Genomic DNA, 20,105 nt, shown 5'->3' on the forward strand with positions numbered 1-20,105 from the left:
CATCTAGATATAGATATAGATATAGATATAGATATAGATATAGATATAGATATAGATATATATGATAGCTGGTATCCTTCTTAATAAATGTAAACTCCCTGAGGGAAGGGTCTTTGTTATTTTTTCCACATTGTATCTGAATGAGGTAATAGAGTTCTTTTTCACAGAGATTTAATCTATGTTTCTAGAATTAAATCCAAAATTCTAACAATGGCTAGCATCTTTCATAAGTCCCACAGAGGCCTTTCACTCCCTCTAGGAGGGTAATCCTCCTGAGGAAGCAAACTTAACATCATTATTCAGGCCCACAGCCGATTGGGCAGTCCCTGGAGAGTTTCAGGCTGCAAAGTAAGATTTCTCAATTGAGATGATCTGACAGAGAAGACTTATCCTATCCCTTACAGCAGTATCCCACCCCTTTGGAGAGCAGAATCCCAGTGCCTTCTGTCCTCCAAGCAGAGGTACTGCTCACAGATGCTTCCTATGCAGAAGCTATACTGTTCCCCAACAGTCGAGTCCAAACTCTAGGGAAACTAATAATCAGTGCCTCAGCCCTGAAAGAGGGAGGTTTTAATCAGAACTGGCAGCATCCTACGAAGAAGAGCAGCCACAGCAAAAGCTGCTGATAGTGTTTTTAGTCTCAAAGAGGATTTATCCAACCAATGCTGCCTCCAGCTCATCGCACTTTCCCAAGGCTTGGGATTTGGGGGGTCAGGATAGCCCTGGCAGTTAATCTGATCCCTACAAAGTACAAAGTAAAAAAAAATTACTGCCCCTTCAGGCTCAAATAAAGGGAAATCCCTTTCCCCACACTCCAATTCAATCCTATTCCCCTCCTCCTTTGGTGAGCTCTTGGGTTCCAGTTATCTTCCTTAACACACACACACATGCAGGCATCTGCTCATCCTGTCAGGCTAGCAAGATAAGAGTTAACTAAAGAGCGAGGAATGGGGTAGGGAGACAGAGGGAATGGATTTGTGAATTGGTTTTCACTATAGCAGGAATGATGCTGACAAGCTTCTGTAAGATTTGAGATGGAAAGTACTATTGGGGGACATCTGAACTGGCCACCAAGGCAAATCATATTAGGAATTTGAGGAGGGTAGTGGGGAGAGGATAGTTGTAGGCACATGGGGAAGGGGCAGTCTCCTCTCAAGATGCATTGAAGCCAAACTCAGGAGCCTCTGCCACAGCAGATAGAACTACCTGCTTTGACTGTGATCAAAAGCTATTTCCCATTTATCTCCCAGCCACTCAGTATCTGCGTTTCTGAAACATGGCATCAAATAATGGGATTTGGATGTTGAACAGCAGACTTCTTTCATGAGACTGACTTAACCTCACAATTTTGGGAACTGCACCTTAATGGGAGGCAACCCCAGGCAAAAGGTTCTGAACTTAGAAATCAGTGAAAAGAAAATGTATAGAATTCCTAAAAGAGTCTTTCTCTGCAGTTCAAGAAAACAAATAAATATTGACAGGGTACGTCAGCCTTCTAGCCCCCAATTCACTAAGCTCCAATAATTTCTACAGGCATGAGAGACTGATCTGCATTGGATATGAAACCAGTAGAGAAACTAAGATAATTTATAATGGGAATTGTTAACTTCAAGTTGATGAGAGCTACAGAAAATGGTAGGACAGAACACATGATCTGATGCAGATATTTTTCTAGTTTGGGGCTCCAGAAACAATGAAGATCAATTACATCATACAGGCCTCCACTTCTCTTTGTGACCTCTCATGCTGGGTCCCCAATAACCCCTCAGTTTCCCCTCAATGGTATCTGATCTTTTCCAAACACTCATCCTGCTAAAATCTCACTTGTATCATGGAATATACTCTTATTCTAAGTAAGGCTGCTTCAACCATTCCCTGAGCCCAGTTATGGCATTATCCCAAGGATGGCTTTAGAGAAATAAAACAGTAACAGTGCTTGTTTTAAAAAAAAAGGCAAAACAATTATTGCTGTGAGTATAACAACATTTACTTTCCACAAACATTCTGAAAAAATTCTTAGGACAATGCTCCTCTAGAAGAATTCTAGCAACCAGGGAAAATAGTTCTTTCTGGTTCTTCTATAAAGAGGACAGTTGCCAGCTGTTCTCAATCTTTCCTTTAGACAGGAAGTAAACAAGAATAAACGGTAGCCTGAGGGATTTCTGCTTGAGGGGGGAAATTTCCAAATTAAAAAAAAAAAAGTGTTAGGGGTGATTTAACACCATAAAGATTATAGAATATTTGACTCTGAAGCCTTAAAAAAAAAAAAAAAAAGACATAAGTGCAACTTCCAGGATAATTTAAGTGTGTCCTGCATGAAGGCAAGGGGACAGAAGATATAAGCTTTGAAGATTTCTCTTAGTCCCATGATTCCTTTGTTCAGGGCTTCTCTTCTTTCCCTACTTTTAAATTTTAAAGGTTCTTCATGTCTGTAATTCCAAAGGAATTTTGCACTCCTGATATGGCATATGAGTGTGTGAGGGATAGAAAATCTTATCCAAAAATGACTACTCAGAGATCGCTCATAGAAAAGCAGAATTATTTATTAGAATTTTGAGAAGCAGACCCCATCCTGGTCTGTGAGCCAGATTCACAGTAGGAGAGAGCCACTCCCTTAAAGATGTTCACAATTTTTATACATTTCAGACAAAGAACCTCCAAAATCCCACCCTCCATAGGTTGTGATTGGTCATATTTGGTCAGTGGAATGCAGCTGACAATGTGATTTATAGCCTCTTGGCCATGTATAGGTTAATCCTTATTTGGGCAATGGAATGCAGCCTAGGCCTTCACGTGACTGGGGCCTATAGGTCTGGTTTATATTAGCTAGCAGTTTCTGATCAATATGTGCTTAATCTGTAAGTTCTCCACATATAGGATAACCTTCATAGCATTGCTAAGATCTCAGGGTGACACCATTTGGATAGTTGGCTAACATTTCATCTTATTCCCACCAGAAGAAAATTTAAAGAGTCACCACCTGTGATGAAGCTCATTACTGGAATCCAGTTAACTAGCTCAGGCCTCTAAAGCAACAGCTGCAGCGCCTGTAGAAGATCCAAAAACAGCTAAATCAATACTGGTGAGAAAAATCAATAACATAAAATGATATGTTCTAGATGTCTCCACGTTTAGGGGTAACAGATGTGATCTTTGCAGGGTCTCCACAAAGCCCCTTCTACAGTAGGAGAGAGGTTACGGTCAGATGGGCTCAGACCAGGTCTAGTTTTTCAGCAAAGATTGCGATGAGATGAAAAGACAGAGGAAAATTAAGTAGTGCAGGAAGAAAAAACTTGATTGCCAAATTCCAAACTTGTACTAATCAATTACTTGAAAAATAAGAATTTTTAAAGAACCTACCATATGCCAGATCAATGTACAATGGACATACAAAAATAAAGTGAAATAATCTGATCTCAAAGAACATGCATACTATTAGGAGATAAATGTGTGTTTGCCAGTAAAGTTAGTCAACAAGAGTTTATTAAGCACCAACTATGTTTCAGGGACTGTATGAAATTCAAAGCCAAAAGTGAAACAATACCTGTCCTCAAGGAGCTTACACTCTCTTGGGGATATCACTTGGCATCCATGTAAGAGGGATCAGAATGGGGAGAACTTTGAAGTAAGAAAATTATTAGGAGGATAATATAATAGTTCAACAAGAAGTGATGAAGGCCTGAAATATATTTGGCATCTGTGTGACTACAGAGAAGGGGATAGATGCAGAGAGATTACAGAAGAAGGAAATAGCAAGATTTTGCAATGGATTGAATATATTTTCTGAGAAAGAGAAAGAGAAAAATACAGAGAGAGACAGAGAAAGAGACAGAGACCAACACAAAGACACAGAGAGACATTGATTGTGAACTTGGATAACTGGAACTATGGTACAATATTCTAAAAAGGAATTTTAGAGAGGGATAAGTTTTAGGGGAAAAGAATGCAATTCATTATAGACACGTGTTTGAAGTACTTCTAAGTACTATTTGAAATTTCCAGTAGGCGGTGGTTGACAAGGTAATGGGGCTTAGGAGAGACTAGGGTTGGATCTGGGAGCCATCATTACTGAGATTATAATCAAATGTATGGAAATTGATAAGATGATCAGATGAAAGGGTTGCAATCCACCATCATAAGGCCTTTGTCTTCTTTTAGATGGGCCCATCGCATAGAGGTAGATAGAGGTAAAACTCACATAGGAATGGATTAACCTTGCTCAAAATATTGTGGACCAGGGCAATTTGGAGGGGACTTACAAATCATTTATGTTCAATGTGATGCAGTTTCAAAGCAGAAGTCTATATGGCAGCTAAGGTTTCCTTAACAACTTCCAAGGAGATAAACCAAGTCAAATTAGATATTTTTCTGGAAATTGTCATTTAGGGTCTACTTCATATACAGCGAGTCTACTTCCACACACCCTCTCTCAAGGATAAAACCTTTGCTCTCCAACCAGCTTTCCTTATAGAAGCAAATGTGGAATGTGAATAAATATGTATACACATTCAGTATGGATAATAACCATAACAGATTTTACTGGTTAAAAAAAAAAGGTAAAATGAAGGGATGATGATAAAATAAAGTGATACATTGTTTGGTTCTATCAGAAATACTTTTCTCTTTCTATTAAAATCTTCTACTTTGGTAAAACAATGACAGAAATATGCTTTGTCATGGCAAAAGTTACTCAGAACAAGCCTTTTGGTCCTATTCTGCTTCCCAATCTTGAAATGCAAATGGAGATGATTAAATACAAAGATCCTATCCAAAGTGCTTCAGATTCTCAACTGATTCATGGAAGAAGGAAACAGCAAGATTTTGCAATAGACCAAATATATTTTCTAAGACAGATACAGAGAGAGATACAGAGAAACAGTGAGAAATAGAGAGACATCTCTCTCATTATATCATCATCATAATACCATATCAGACATCATATATGCATTTGATCTACATTATTCTAAAGTGCAGCCTGAATTAAATTAAAATATAATTGGGAAATTTTTTAAACAAGTTACAAGAAAATAAAAATAATATTAAATTTTAAAATAGCCAATATGCATCACATAGGGATGTCTTATATATGATTTCCTATCTGAATATATCCATTCCTATCTGAGTTTGGTAGCAAAGAGTTATACCACAGGGGCCAGGATACGAAGTCTAATATCTACATGACTACAATCCGGTGATCAAAAGTTAGAGACGTGTAGAAAATAAAAGATTACTTATTCTAGAATATCCCGAGGAGAGAGTTCAAGTCTGAAGGAAACAACTCATTAAGCAGCTATGATAAGATTGGAGAGGGAAGAGATAAACAATAAATGAGAATTTGTGTGCTTGGGTCAAGTTCACACTTCAAAAGAAGAGAAATTAGGTAATCAATAGACAGAAGCAAATGGCCTTAGTCCTTAGTGTTTGATAATCCATAGATCCCAGATATTAAGACAAGACAAAAACCTCATTATTTGACAAAAACTGCTGAAAAAACTGGAAAGAAGTCTTGCAGAAGCTAGGAATGGATTAATATTCTCACAACAAAGCTCAAATTGGGTATATGATTTAAACATAAGCATGGATAAAATTACCTGTCAGATCTAAGGGTAAGCAGGATGTTTAAATATGAAAAATTTAAACACTTTTGTTATAAGAAAAACAAAACTTGGGGGGAAATTTTGTAGGCAAGTTCTTCTGATAAAGTTCCCATTTCTTAAATATATGAAGAATTGAGTCAGATTTATAAAAAATAGAAGTCATTCCACAATTGATAAATAGTTAAAGATATAAACAAACTATTTTCTGAGGAAGAAATCAAAAGTACCAATAGTCATGTAAAAAAAAGTTCCACATCAATAACAATTACAAATTAAAACAACTCTAAGCTCCCATCTCAGATTAGCTAAGCAGATAGAAAAGGAAAATGTCTAGAGGGGATGTTAGAAAATAGGTAACACTAATGGAGTAGAGCTATGAACTAATCTAGCCATTCTGGAAAATAACTGGGAACTATGTCCACATGGCTATAAAAAATGTCCCAGCAGTACAGCTATTAGGCCTAAATGATCGTTTAACTTTTTCAAGGAGATCAAAAAAAAAAAAAAGGAAAAGGACCAATACATAAAAAAATATTTGTAGAGGCTCTTTTTGTGATAACAAAGAATTGTAAACTGATGAGATACCCATCAATTAAGGAATGTCTGAATAAGTTATGATTTATGAATGTGATGAAATACAATACTACTATAAAAATGACAATGGGAATCATTTCAGAAAAACAATAATAAACCAACATTTTAATAACCATAATTTATTATCAAAAACATTATGTATTCATTGAAAGACTTTTGCATTTGTTATATTAAAGGGATCTCTTTTAAATTTAAAAAAGAGAAAAGAAAAACCTGAGAAAACTTATATGAACTGATAGAAAGAAAAGTGAATAGAATTAAGAGAAAAATCTACACAGTAAGAGCCATATTAGTATTTAGCAACTCTAATACAATGAACTACCAAAAGATTCATGATGCTATCTGTCTCTGAGATAAAGAATCGATGGACTCAAGAGTACAATTGAAGCATATTTGTTTCCTTTATTTTTCTTGCTTTTTAAAAAAATGGCTAATGTAAAATAAGTTTTCCATGATATATTATAATCAATATCATATTTTTTGACTTCTCAATGGGTTTGGGACATACAGAAAGGCAGTGAATTTGGAATTGAAAGTAAAAATATTAGTAAAAAAATTAAAAACTAGAGGAAACACAGAAAATAGTTCAATTGTATAGAGAATGGGGTACAACTTTTCCATAAGACAGTCTAGTTCTTGAAGTCTTGAAGGCTTGAGTTTAAGAAATGGTCACCACAAGGATGGCCCCCACAAGGGATGGAAAGAAGTGGCTCAGCAGTGACAGCCTGGACTAACAGTAGAAATAGAAGTCAAGGCTGAAGACAAAAGGTAATGCAAGGAGAGAATATGTCCTTTAGGAAGGAAGTGAAAATTTTAGATTGTCAACACTATAGGGTTATAATTCTACAATTCTAGTGGTAAAAGATATTATATAAATGGAATGGAAAAAGTAAAGGTTAATATAGAATCATGATGGAATCAGACCTTCCCCTTTCTACCACTAATGAGAAAAAAAATGAATATATACCTTTTGGTATCAGCTTCCCTATCAAGGAGACCAAAAATTTAAAAACAAAAAACCTTTTCAAGTAGTCTTTTATGCACTTTTTTGCCTAAAATAGATGAGAATCAGGAAGAAGTCATCATAGACTACCAAGAGTTGTAAATGGTTTTGTCTATAATTGGGAAAGGTACCAAGCAGAGGCTCGTTTCAAGCAAGCCTGTTAAAAAGTCTTCAGGAAATGGGTTTTTGAAGTAGTAGAAGTGAGGAGGTCATTGTGAAGCATAGTGTTAAAAGGAGATTATGGCTACTAGGAAGATTGTTGCAGTCTATTTCTCTGTCCAAGGGCATTAAGCACATTTGCTGTAAATCACTTCCCAATCAGGCACACTGCTGAAGGTGTCTAAAAGTCAATTTTCCTTGGTTATGATGACAAAACCCCAAATTTGGTCAAACCCAAAAGGCATTATCTTCCTGAAAGATATTATCTTTCTCCAAGCTGATAAATGCACAATAGTAATGAGGTTGGTTAAGCAATTCACCCACAGACAGCATTATTTGCTGTTAAGATCCACCTGTTAGGTGAGCATGATAAAACAATTAAACTTAGTCCTGTCACCAGCCACTTAGAAGATTAGAAATTTTTGTGCGCGTGTGTGTGTCTATATGTGTGTATTCCATTTAGTCATTGAAACTAAAAGACCTATAGACAAAAAAGAGAGCCATACCTTGAAAACTGCTCTGGTTTGCCTTCTACCATTGTGACCCAATTCAGCAACTAAAGAAATTTTTAACTTCTAAAAAGCTCTGGTAAACTGAGATCTACTGAAGATAATGGTTGTTGGTGGTAGTGGTGGACTTTTTGTTTGTTTGTTTTTGTATGGGAGATGAAGAGGTAGTAAGATGTTGTTTTGTTTTGTGCTTCTCTTATACACATTTTTCTTCCTTTGGTTCCCAAACAACAAGGACAATCATAAACTTCTCAATGTAAGCATCGAAGGACTTAAGTTAAATTCTAGCTTTGTCACAGACTAACTCATAATAGTACACTATATTTTTTTATACTTAAAATTACTTAAGGCAGGAGGATCTTTCCAATTGCTTCAAGAACCCAAATCTTTCCCATGAAAAGTGCTATAAATAGCTTAGCTGATAGCTTATTTCATACTGGCAACTTTCTGATAGAAAAAAATTTGCTTCAATTATTTTAGCTTGATAAGATCAATATTCCCTTTCTTCTCACCACAACATGAGAATTCTTTACCTAAAAAAGAGGACAAAGGTTTCTTTCAGAATCCCATAGGCCTTGGTTTCCCTCAATGCAGCCTTCTAGTCATCTAGAGGCAAAAAAGATCACAGCCACACAAAGTTTAGGCCTTTCAGACTTAGTGGATGCCTAAATCACCATACATTGATTAGAATTATTTCCATAAAGAGAAAAAGGACATTGAGTCTGCAAATGCCAAAGATAAATACCCCTATGTCCTTGTTGCACATCCTTGCTGTATTAGAGCTAAGCTAAAACCCCTTTAGTAAAATGTTCAATGACTTTTGAGTGTCTCATTTCCTGCCAAAATTGAATCTAAAAGAATGCTGGCATTAGAGCTGGTGTCTCCAACAATTATTTTTCTTCATTTCCAAGGCTTACACCTGAACCTTCTAGTATGATTTTCATTAGGAGCCAATAAATTTTTAATTTTATACCTCTATACATTTCTTGCAAAATTATGGGTTTAAAGTCACTTACTCTGCCCTATAGTTTTCAGACAACTACAAGCCTTCTGGAAAAAAATACAGTGCATCATCCATAATACCCCAATTTCGGTATTCATCATCTTTGCTTCTTTTAGAGTTTCAAAAATGAAAAGTTACAAACAATGACATGAATAAAACTTTGGTTAATTTGATTAGAAAAAAGAAGAAAACAAAATTAGCAGCATCAAAAATGAAAAAAGTAAATTCACCACCAATGAAGGAGAAATTAAAGCATTAATTAGGAGCTATTTTGCCTAACTGCATGCCAATAAATCTGTCAATCAAAGTGAAATGGATGGATATTTGCAAAAATATGAACTACCCAAATCAACAGAAGAGGAAATAAAATACTTAATCCCTCTTAGAAAAATAAATTGACCAGGCCACCAGTGAATTCTCTCCCCCCCAAAATGTCCAAGGCCAAATGGATGTACAAGTGAATGCTACCAAATATTTAAAGAACAATTAATTTCAATACTATATAAATTATTTGGAAAAATAGATGACAAAGGAGTCCTATTAAAATCATTTCATGACACAAGTATGATGTCATCTAAACCAAAGGGAAAAAATTCATAACCCAATTTTCCTAGTGAATATTGACATAAAAATTATAAATAAAATATGAACAAAGAGAGTACAGCAATTTATCACCAGGATAAGAATGTAGGGTTGATATAATATTAGGAAAACTATCAGCATAACTGACCACATCAATAACCAAACTAACAGAAATTAGACTATCTCAATAAATGCAAAAAAAGGATTTTAACAAAATATAACAAACATTCCCATTAAGAACACTAGAGAGCACAGGAATAAATGTAGTTTTCCTTAAAACGATAAGAAATATCCATCTAAAACCATTTGCAAGAATTATATGTAATGGGGAAAAGTAGGAAATATTCCCAGTAAGATCAGGGGTGATCCAAGGATGCCCTTTATTACAGCCATTATTCAATATTGTACTTGAAATGTTAGCTTTAGCAATTAAGAGAAGAAAAAAATTGAAAGAATTATAATAAGCAATGAGGAAATAAAACTATCACTCTTTGCAGATGATATGATGGTATACTTAAAGAGAATTTTAGAGAATCAACTAAAAAACTACTTGAAATATTTTAAAAGTTAGCAAAAGTTTCAGGATATAAAACAAACCCACATAAATCATCGACATTTCTATATATTACTAATAAAGCTCAGCAACAAGAGAAAGAAAAAAATTCCACTTAAAATAATTGTATATAATATAGAATATTTGGGAGTCCACCTGCCAAAACAAACTCAGAAACTATGTAAACAAAATTACAAGATACTTTTCACATAAATAATTGGAAATTCAGATCCAAATAATTGGAAAAATATAAATTGCTCATAGGTAGAATAAGATAATATTATAAAAATGATGGTTCTCCTTAAATTAATCTAATTTTTCAGTGCCATACCAATTAAACTGCCAAGAGATTATTTGATAGAGCTAGAATAAATAATAACATGAACCGATACTGAATGAAGTGAGTAGTACCAGGAAAATATTGTGCATTGTAAGAGCAAAATAATGCAATGATCAACTATGATGACATCTCTTTCCAGCAATACGATCCAAAACAAGTCCATAAGACTCATGGAAAGTGTTAGGTACATCCAGAGAAAGGACTATGGAATCTGACTGAAAATCAAAATTTGATATTTTCACTTTTGAGCATTTTTTTCCTTCTAGTAGTTTCCCCCTTTTGTTCTGATTTGTCTTCCACAACATGACTAATGTGGAAATATGTTTAATATGATTATACATGTATACTCTATATCAGCTTGTTTGCATTTTGGGGAAGGCAAAGGGATTCAGGGAAGGAGAAAAAAAATGAAAATCAAAATTGTATAAATGTCAAAAAAATTAATGTTAAGAAAAATTAAAATAAATCCACATAAATAATTGTCACTCTTATTATATTAGTTCTGCCTATCTATGAGCAATTGATATTTTTTCAGTTGTTTAGATTTGACGTAATGTTTTGTAGTGTATGTACAAAAGGCTACAAAAATATACATATCCTTTGACCCAGTCATATTACTATTAGTTCAGTGTCCCAAAAAGATAAAAGAAAAAGGAAAAGGACTTATATGTATAAAAATATTTATAGCAGTAATGGTGGCAAAGAATTGGAAATAATGGGGATATCTATCAACTGGCGACAAGCTGAACAAGTTGCAGCATATGATTATTATGGATTATCATTATGCTGCAAATAAGAAATAGTAAGGGGGATGGTTTCAGAAAAACATGTGAAAATTTTGTCAACTGATGCAAAGTGAAGTGAGCAAAACTAGGAGATCATTATGCATAATAACAGCAAAACTGTACAATGATCAACTACGAAAGCTATTCTGATATATGCAATGATCAAAGACAATTGTGGATTTATAACTAAAAATGCCATTCATTGGATAGACTACCTTCCCTGAAGTCAGGAAGATCCAAGTTCAAATCCAGTCTCAGACACTTAACACTTCCTAGTGATCACTTAACCCCAATTGCTTCAGGAAAAAAAAAAAAAAAAAAAAAAAAAAAGCCATCCACCTCCAGAGAGAGCTGATGAACTGAGAGCAAATTAAAGTAGAATTTTCTTTCTTTTTCTTGCTTTTTTTTGAAATACAGCTAATACGAATATATGTTTTGCATGATCTCACATGTATAATTGATATTTTGATTGCTTTCTCAGTGAGTAAGAAAGGGACAGAAGGGAGGGAGGAAATTTGGTACTCAAAAAAAAAAAAAAAACTGAGATTGCCAAAAATAAATAAATAAGAAATTTAAAATAAAAGAATTAATAATAAAAAAGAAAGTTGTATAGGAAGCATAATAGAAAGCATAATACTTGTGGACAAAAGAACCATTTAAAGCTTTTTATAAGTAGGGTTTCACTTACCTTTTCAGTCTTATTTTATATAACTCCTGCACAATACTCTGTCCTAGTCAAAATGATTCTAGAGTGGGAAGGCACTTCAGGTATTCTGTTATTCAACTCCCTCATTTGGCAATGAAGGAAACTAAGGCTGAGGGAAGCTAAGTGAATTGCCCAAGATCAAAAAGGTAGTAACCATTACAAATTCCATCTCTATCCAAAATATGATATGAAGAATGAATACACTTCTATCAATGTCATCTGGAGGATGAGTTTTAAAGTGATAATTTCTTTCTTCCATACATGCTAACGTCCATTGGGGAAGATAATAGTAGTACTACTGATTCCACTATAATTGGGACATTATATCAAAGGGGAGTAGGAAGGAGAGAGACACAGAGAGAGACAGAGAGAGAGAGAGAGAGAGACATAGAGGGGGAGAGAGGAAGGGAGAGAGGAAAAGAGTGAGGGACAGAGGGAGAGAGGGAAGAAGAGAAATGGAGGGAAAAGGAGGGAAGGAGAAAAGGGAGTGAATGAAGGGGGGAAAGGAAGGAAGGAAAAGAGAAGCACAAGGATATGGAGAGAGGGAGGGACAGAGAAGGAAAAGGAGAGGGAGGGAGAAAGAAAGAGGGGGAAGGGAGGACAAGAGAGAAGGAGAGGGAGAATGATAGAGAGAGGGGAAGAAGAGGAAGAGGAAGAGGAAGAAGGAGAAGAAGAATAGGGAGAGGGAGAAAAAAGAAGGAAAAGGAAGAGGGAGAAGTGAGATAGAGAGAGGAGAGAGAGGGGAGAGAAGAGAGAGAGGAAGATGGGAGAAGGGAGACAGGGAAAAAGGAGAGGGGAGAGGGAGAAGGAAGAGGTAAAGGGAGAGAGAGGGAAAATAAATACATATTTTTCCTGGTGACCTTGAGCTGGACATTTGCCACAAAGAAATAGCTTTGTGGAAAGCTGCCAATATTTATTAATAAAATCAACATAAGTTTGACAAAGTACTCTTAAATGGGCCAACATAAAGAGTAGCATCTCTTATAAGAAATACAACAGCTCTGATGACTCAGGTTCAGTTTGAAAATCAAGGGAAAGAGGTCAAGAGAAAGTCTAATCTTCACCTCAAAGAAACTTCAACCTAAAATTTTTAGTTATCAAAGGTTCTAAATCAGGAGAACCTATAGAACAACCAGGAAATGACAGAAAGCTTATACTGATGAAGGTGATGGGAATAGATAGGATGAGATAAGGACTGAAGTGGGGAAAAATAGAATTGGAAAAATAATTGCCCAGGAGATGAGATAGGGTGCCAAAGATCAAGAATGAAGTATTCAGGGCATTTTTTTGGAAAGAGTATATGCTGCAGCAACATTATAATACTTTATTACTACTGAAATATGGTATTTAGGAGGAGATGTACACACTACCTGCATTTAGCCAGCACTGTTCATTCCACAATTCCAAGAACATAAACTTGTATGTACTTACACAAAAATGGAAAATGTTGGGACTTCAAACGAAAGAGAGTGGAGAGAAGTAGATGGCTACTGAGAAATGTACAACTCTGTATAAAAACAGAAATAAAGACAGTCCTTACAACCAGCATTTAGTAGCTAAATATTTTTCCTTGAAAATGAAAATGATGTTCTATAAGAATAGCTGCGCCATTCTCCTCTCAAAAGTTCTAAAAGAAAATAATTCCGTGCCATTTAATCTGGAGACCATAGTACGTGGATAAGAAACAGGAGGGAAGAAAATAGAGTTGTAACTAGAACAGACTGACAATGGCTTTGCCAAAGGGCACTGAAATTTAGAAAGTTCTAACGGCAATTTCCTCAGAGACATACTTTTCTCTGAATGCCATGGTCATATTTTAGGTGAATTCCTCACCCTCTAGCCACCCAAGGCTCTTCCCACCCCTTCACTTGCTCTCTGATCTCTCCAATAACAAGAAAATTAATTTAGTGAATTGTAGGAAAACTATACTCAGCCATCTTCCCCTTTATAAAGTAAATGTATCCTCAACTTCTAAAGACAGCCACTTAGCTATAAGATGTTAAATTTTCAGTTTAGCTGGCCCAGTACATTTTGAAGGCAGATGTAACAAAACTACTATGTCAAAGAAAATAAGAAGCACTGAGTATGAAAATAGTGGATCATAAATTCAGAGCTGGAGGGGATCTCAGAGGTTATGTAGTTCAATCTCTTATATTAAAGATGAAAAAACTGGGGCCCAAAATGTTTAGTAATTGTCCAAAGTCACACATTTAAGTGGCAGGAGTAAATTAGTCCAAGGAGAAGACTTAAAGACAAGTGTTCTTTTCACTGTACAATGCTGAAAATATTGGTGCAATTTTAAAATGACCCACACCTGCAATATTGGAAGATTGGTTTCCAAATATTACAAATCCTGGTGACCCTCCAGTCAACTGGAAAACAGAGATATTCCTTTCCTAAATCGTGCTTTCCTAAATCCCCAGAGTACAAGGTCTCTGAACTGTGAGGTCCTAGAGAGAACAGCTGTACCACAAGAAGACCAGAGTGAAAGGGTAAGCCCATGATTGACTTTTCAGAACAAGGGATGAAAAAGGCAGAAATCACTGGCTGTCAAATAGCTGCCAAAAAAATAAAAAGATGCCACTTTCTCAAAGACAGCTGGGAGTTTCTCTGCCCTAACCCTGATAATACCAGACATACAGCTTCTCATTCTCTGCAAGCACCAAGAGAGGAAGAATTCTTGACTGGATATTCACAATTTCATTGGGGTTCTAACCTAGTGAGAGGGTCAGGGTGCTGAAGACATTGTGTTCCATCATCCTTCACTATGGTGAACCTACTGAGAGAGAAGGGCACACCACCCACAAGTAACCCAAACTTTCTTTCCCTTTTAAGAGAAAAAAGTCAAAGAGGAGTTGGCAGTGAATGAGTGCATGGAGGAATCTCAAGAGAAATTAATACATAGCACTGCATTCTCCTCATGTTTAAAAGTGTCAGGCAAATGCAATATTTTACAAAGGCCCATTTCATATTTCAAATTCATTTGGCTCTGTCAAAGAAGTCATGTTCATTTCAACACTCCTTCCATTCTGTTCCTTCCCTCCTCCTCTATGGATACTTATGTATACATGCACATATATATATATATACACACACACACACACACAAAACCACACACATACACACCTGTCTTTCAAGGTGACACCTTAAAAACTTGGGAATGTATTCATTAGATCTTTCCAGCTCCTCTTCATATAATGAGATCTGCAGCACTCTCACACCATCTGCCACTCACTCAGTCCAATTTTAAAGGAAGAAGTGACAATTTTCCTTTGATCTGCCCAGAAGATCCTCCTTCAGCATCAAGTGAGGGGAATTCATAATTCTGACCAAGTGTGGACCCCTGACTCTTAGCTAGCCCTAATAGAGCCACACAAAATACAAATCAGTAACAGCCAGGCTCTGGGGCCATAAATCCCATTTTGCTCTAAGGGGCTCACAGTTTCTTTTCAGTTGCCCTTGTTCTTAAGGTGAAAGATGGAAGGTGGTACTAGCTATACCTCTATTTCACCTTGTATATCATTGTGATTATGTATATACTTGCAAATAGAAGAAAGAGAAGGGAATAAGTATTTATATAGTGCCTAACCTATACCAATCACTATATTAAACATGTTATAAATATCTCATTTGATCCACAAAATAACCATGAGAGATAGGTGTTGCTATTATCCCCATTTTACAGTTGAAGAAACTAAGGCAAACAGAGAGTAAATTACTTATCCAGAGTTGCACAGCTATCTTAAACTAGATTTTAATAAGGTTTTCTTGACTCCAGGTCCAGAACTCTATCCACTGTTGCATTCCACTACCTAAAGGGAGACAACTAAATAGCATAGTGGATAGGACAATATTTACACAAATAAGTAAATGCAAAAATAAACAAAAAACTTTTACATTAGGAGAGAAAATAGTAACAGTGTTGGGAGAGATGAAATTAGGAAAATAGGAAAGAGTTTCTACATTTCCCTTCAAGGGACCTAGAAATTCTAAGATGTGAAAGGGTTAGGATACATTTGCGCAAATGTATCAAGCCAGGATATGGAATGGTGTATATAGTTTGCAACAACCTTCCAGAGACATTTTATTTTTTTTTCTGAGATATGATTCTGTAACTTAGGATACTTTACCTACATACAGCATGTAATTATGTTGGCTTTAAATTATAGTTTCCATTTAATCCCTACTCATAAATCTTAGTAACCTTTACCAAACCTATTCATATAGTATAGCATTTGCTATATATTCACCAAGTTCCAATGACAGCAAAGGATCTTAACCTTTGTTGTGTCATAGTCAGCCCCCTCTAAGAAAAATGTTTTACAAGCATAAAATAAAAACCACAGAATGGCAAAGGAAACCCATTCTATTGAAATATAGTTATCAAACTGTTTTTTTTAAAATAAGCTCATGCCCTAAGTTAAGAACCCCTGCCATATATGGTAAGTGTAATCATGTTGCTATTTCTTGGTAAAGGTTTATTGCAAAACTATATCTTCAGGAATACGCTTTATAAAATGTCATCAGCTAAAATAGGATACTTTCCTTCAAAAGGTCTCAAAAACACTGAAATAGCATCCTTTACAATAAGTAATAATAATTGCCTTAAACTTTACAAAATACTTTCTTCACAACCATCAGCAACTGCACTGGCTTCCTGTTGCCTCTAGAATTAGTGAGGTCAAGGAGATTAAGTGTTTTCCCTTTGATAATAAAGATAGTAAATATCTGAGGTGAGATCCAAACTCAGATCCCCACCACAACTCAACTATGTCAGGTAACCAGATAGTTTCTAAGGGCTACAGCTATAGCTACTTCCTTTATGCCTCAAAGTAAGGAAAGAGCAGGTAACTCCATAGGCCACAAAGCATACATTTAATGTCCCTCCCAATCTCATGAAGTGGAAGATAAAATAAACCAAACCTCCTAAATCCTCATTCTTGGCTCTAATGACTAGAAATGCTTCCAAAAATCTCAGAGCTACTTTCCTAATGCCTCTCCACCATTAGAAAAAAAGAATTATGATTACCTTAAAGGGAAATATAACCTAAAGGAGGTATAATCTACCTAGTCCCTTATATGTTCCAAAGCTGTATGACAGGTGTTTTAAACTCAGGATCCAGGAACTTTAAATAAAAAATCAATACGCTGAATTTCCTTTGTTGCCCTATATGTTTTCTGTATGTAAAAAAATGTTTTTTGGGAAAGCTATTTCAGAAGCTTTGTCAGACTGCCAGTCAGGTCCAGATCACAACAAAGGTTAAAATTCTCTACACCTTTCTGAACTTTGTGAATATATAGCGCATGTTATATTATATGAATAAATTTGTTAAAGGTCACTAGGATCTATGAGTAGGGATTAAATGAAAACTGTAATTTAAAGCCAATATAATTGCCTGACATATGTTGCCTTAGTTTCCTGGGCTGTAAAATCTGCATATACCAGATGTTAAAACTAGCTGGTAATATGGAAGATACCAACAGACTATAATGAGGCCACTGTGAAGGCGATGGTGGAGGTGGGGAAGGAAATGGAGCACAACCAGAAAATTGTAGTTCTCAAAGTTTGGTTAAATGAAAAGAAAGTATCTAGAAAATACCTGAGAAGAGAGAATTTCATTACAAAGTTGGCAGCTTCCAAACAACAAATCTTGCTGCTGCTGCTGCTGCTGCTCTTAGTGGTTCCTTCCTCCTTTCCTCTCCCACCACTTTTTATTCCCTTCAGCAACAACAAAAAGTTTTGTAGTAGAGATAGCAGAATATTTCACTGGACTTTAAAAGTGTTCTATGAAATACTGCAAAAGATTGATCATCACTGTGAATACATCCAGCCATTCTGGAGAGCAATTTGGAACTATGCTGAAATAGTTATCAAACTGTGCATACCCTTTGATCCAGCAGTGTTGCTACTGGGTTTGTATCCCAAAGAGATCTTAAAGAAGGGAAAGGGACCTGTATGTGCAAGAATGTGCAAGAAATGGCAGCCCTCTTTGTGGTGGCCAGAAACTGGAAACTATGTAGATGCCCATCAATTGGAGATTGGATGAATAAATTGTGGTATATAAATATTATGGAATATTATTGTTCTGTAAGAAATGACCAACAGGATGATTTCAGAAAGGCCTGGAGAGACTTACATGAACTGATGCTGAGTGAAATGAGCAGGACCAGGAGATCATTATATACTTCAACAACAATACTTTATGATGATCAATTCTGATGGATGTGGTCCTTCCCAACAATGAGATGAACCAATCAGTTCCAATAGAGCAGTAATGAACTGAACCAGCTATACCCAGCAAAAGAACTCTGGGAGATGACTATGAACCACTGCATAGAATTTCCAATCCCAATTTTGTCCGCCTGCATTTTGGATTTCCTTCACAGGCTAAATGTACACTGTTTCAAAGTCCGATTCTTTTTGTTCAGCAAAACAACTGTTTGGTCATGTATACATATATTGTATTTAATTTACACTTTAACATATTTAACATGTATTGGTCAACCTGCCATCTGGGGTGGGGGAGGAGGGGAAAAATTGGAACAAATGGTTTGGCAATTGTCAATGTTGTAAAATTACCCATGCAAATATTAGGTAAATAAAAACTATTTTAAAAAAAAGATAGAAATCTGGCTGGAAAGAAAGAAAAAAAAAGATTGATCATCAAAGTCAGTAAGTTTAGAATACAGGGGTGAAGAGGTAAAACCTGGGCTGGATAATTAGAGAGCTTAGAGAAATAATTAGGCTTAGAGAGCTAGATAAAGAGAGACTGTCAATAGCACAAACCCATGGCAATTTTCCCTAAAGTGCAACTTTATTTCTTACAGTTTTGCCAATGTGGTAAGTATTCATCTGCCTCAGTTGATTACCTCTCTCTCTCTCTCTCTCTCTCTCTCTCTCTCTCTCTCTCTCTCTCTCTCTCTCTCTGTCTGTCTCTGTCTCTTTCTCTCTCTCTGTCTCTGTCTCTTTCTGTCTCTGTCTCTCTGTCTCTGTCTCTGTCTCTGTCTCTCTGTCTCTCTCTCTCTCTCTCTTTCTTTCATCTCCTTCCATCCTCCCTTCAACATTCCCTAAACTTATTCCAGGGGCAGAGCCAAGATGGTGAAGGATGACACACGTTTCTCTCTGACCTTTTCTACAGCCCTCACAATAATTATGAAATTCAGCCTCTGAATTAGCTCTGGACCAACAGAACCCACAAATATTGGAAATGTAACAAATTATCAGCAGAAGATAATTTTGAAGATCAACTGAAAAGGTCTGTTTCAATTGGAAACAGGAGGGAGGGCACCCAGTACAAGCAGCTGAGTACAAATGCCAGGGAAGACAGAGCAAAGTCCCAGGGAGTCGCTGACCCCTGCCAGCATTTCAGACTCTGCAGCCTCTATGTGGCAGAGAATCTACAGGGAGGGATCTCCAGGAATCTACAACAATTTTGGCCACCCTGGCCTAGTTATAAGCCAGTACATCAGCAGAGAAATTATAAAACATCCAACACAAACACAAAAAATCAATAATTAACTCCAAAACTCTAGAATCTCAAGGCACCTAACCACATTCACTCAGCATTCAGGAGTGAATCAGTATGAACCTGCACAGCTATGCTCCTTGGAAAACCTCCCCCACCCTAAAGGCAGACCTTAACTTTTAAAAAATGAGCAAAAAAGTAAAGAGAACTATAAAACTGATGGCTTTTATGGCAAAAGAGAAGAACAGATTTCAAATTCAGAGGAGACTAAAGACAATTTGTCCCCAGATGAAGCCCCAACAGGTAATATAACCTGGTCCCCATCACATAAGGCACTCCTAGAAAAAAATTTAAAAGGACCTTAAAAGAGAGCTAGAAAAAAAACGGGGAAAGGAAATGAAAAATTTACCAAGAGGGTTTGGAAAAGGCAACACAGAAACTATCTGAAGAAAATTCACTATAAAATAAACTCAGTGAAATGGAAAAAGCATATAACTCATTAAAAAGATAAATTTGATAAAATGGAAAAAGAAAGCAACTCCCAGAAAAACATAATTTGTGAAACAGAAAAAGAAAATAACTCCTTAAAAAACAGAATTTGTGAAATAGAAAAAAATCCATAGAACAAAACAACTCATTTAAAAATTTAATTGGATGGATACAAAAATAAGTTTAAAAAAAAAGTAAATGAAGAATAACACAGTAAAATCCAGAACTGAACAAATGGAAATGAATGATTCAGTAAGACAACAAGAATCAGTCAAGGAAAAAAAAAAAGAAAAAAAATGTAAAATAGCTAATTGGGAAA

The 20,105-nt window shown here is 35.9% G+C and overlaps 1 protein-coding gene across 18 annotated transcripts in view; it reads right to left on the minus strand.

Moving 5' to 3' along the window:
- Positions 1-20,105, minus strand: part of RBFOX3 (RNA binding fox-1 homolog 3) — a 918,966-nt gene that overhangs the window by 707,256 nt on the left and 191,605 nt on the right. Inside the window, exon 1 of one of the 18 annotated variants that reach the window (XM_074260301.1) lies at positions 2,981-4,556. The exons of the other annotated variants lie outside the window; for them this stretch is intronic. The gene's annotated coding sequence lies outside the window, so the exon portion shown is untranslated. Of the gene's footprint in view, positions 1-2,980; positions 4,557-20,105 lie in introns of those variants that run through there. 18 annotated transcript variants of the gene reach the window in all.

Source organism: Sminthopsis crassicaudata, chromosome 4, assembly GCF_048593235.1.
Source record: "Sminthopsis crassicaudata isolate SCR6 chromosome 4, ASM4859323v1, whole genome shotgun sequence".
In the NCBI taxonomy this organism is placed as follows: domain Eukaryota; kingdom Metazoa; phylum Chordata; class Mammalia; order Dasyuromorphia; family Dasyuridae; genus Sminthopsis; species Sminthopsis crassicaudata.